The following is a 1,685-nucleotide window of genomic DNA, read 5'->3' as shown; positions in this document are numbered from 1 at the left end:
AGAGCCAGCAGCAGTCACCCCCGGCTGCTTTCTGGTAGAAGAGAAGGGGGAAAAGGGTAGTGAAAGCTGGTGCCTGATGTACGGACAGACTGGGGAATGAGAGGCTGGARAGCAGCGCCRSGGAAAGGRATCTMRYCTCGAGGCCTGGGGRCAGTTTTGGRCACCACAACATACGAAAGACATTAAACTGTTAGAGAGCGTCCAAAGGAGGGCAACGAAGATGGTGAAGGGCCTTGAGCAGAGGAAATACGAGGAGGGGCTGAGGTCATTTGTTTAACGTGGAGAAGAGAGGGGAGACCTCATTGCAGTTACAAMTTTTTAGTGAGAGGAAGGGGATTGATCTTTTCTCTCTGGTGACCAGACTTGAGGGAACAGCATGAAGCTGCGTCAGGGGAGGTTTAGGTTGGATATTAGAAAAAGTTTCTTCACCCAGAGGGTGGTTGGCACTGAGCAGGCTCTCAGGGAATGTTGTCAGCACCAAGGCTGGCAGAGTTCAAGAAGCATTTTTGGTCAATGCTCTCAGGGCCGTGGTATGTTTCTTGCGGTTAGCCCGTGCAGGTCTTGACTTGATGATCSTAATGGGTCCCTTCCACTCAGAATATTTTATGTTTCTATGGTTGATACACAGAAGCTGTATCAGTAACCTCCCAAGTGCAGCCCCTCCGTTATGGCTGGTTTGTAATTTCCATACAAAGTACATAACCTCAGCTAACTTCTGCACGTGCTCAGGGGAAGGGTCTTCACCTGGGCAGGGTCTTTTTGACCTGTAGGAGTGATTTTTAGCATAACAATGAATATAGTCCAGCTACAGGATACATGGACCTTGAATTCTTTTGCCAAAGTGGCAACATATAYGTAGRTGTACATCAGCATCTTGATTTACTGCATGCTTAGATCTTGTTAGGTCCAGGATGTCCTAAGGGATGCTAGCTGCTATCTCTTCTACTAAGCCTCCTTTCTTKCTGATTAGGCTTAAAAGTATATAAAGACCAAACATCAGAGGACATCCTGATTGAAGATAATTTTGACATATTGCAAATTTTGTGACACTACCACATACCTTGAGATCCACCAGCTTCTCTCAGGCTCCCTCACAGCCCAGACATCTAAGCAGCTTCATGGGTATTTTGAAAATTTCAGCCCAGGCCAAGGCTGCAGRCACCTGATGCCATTCCCAACATTTTCTACACTTCTTCAGTGCTTTCAGTGATGATAAAATGCACCCAGTGACTGTAAAATGTCATTTCCATCTTCAGCACAGTCCAAATCCATTATTATGGATGCATCTAATTCATTAGGACAACTGGATGAAAGATGATCTCTGATGACTACAGCAATAACATCTCCCCAGGAGATCATGGAGCCTGCCTTAAACCCAGGATGACAAACCAGCCAGGGAAAGGAGCATAGCCCCCACATTGCTGCTTATTTCTAAGGTTACTGAGTTTCAAGGGTCAAAGAATTGATATAATTCTTTACAACACTGAGATCTTCCATCTCAATAAAGAGCCCCGACTGTTTGCTTCTTAAAAAAACATCTGACAGGACTTCCTATATACTCCAAATACTTRTAAACCAGAAACTATGCAGCAAGTGCTTTTCTCACTTTTTAAAGCATGAATTCTCCAATGACTTTAAGGAAGTCTTCACACCCTGATAACATATATAGCTTCCTTGCATGCTCT

The sequence above is a fragment of the Malurus melanocephalus genome, unplaced genomic scaffold (assembly GCF_030028575.1).
Source record: "Malurus melanocephalus ecotype Western Australia unplaced genomic scaffold, MMel_1.1 scaffold_6, whole genome shotgun sequence".
NCBI classification, from domain to species: Eukaryota; Metazoa; Chordata; class Aves; order Passeriformes; family Maluridae; genus Malurus; species Malurus melanocephalus.
Note: the sequence above shows the minus strand (reverse complement) of the source record.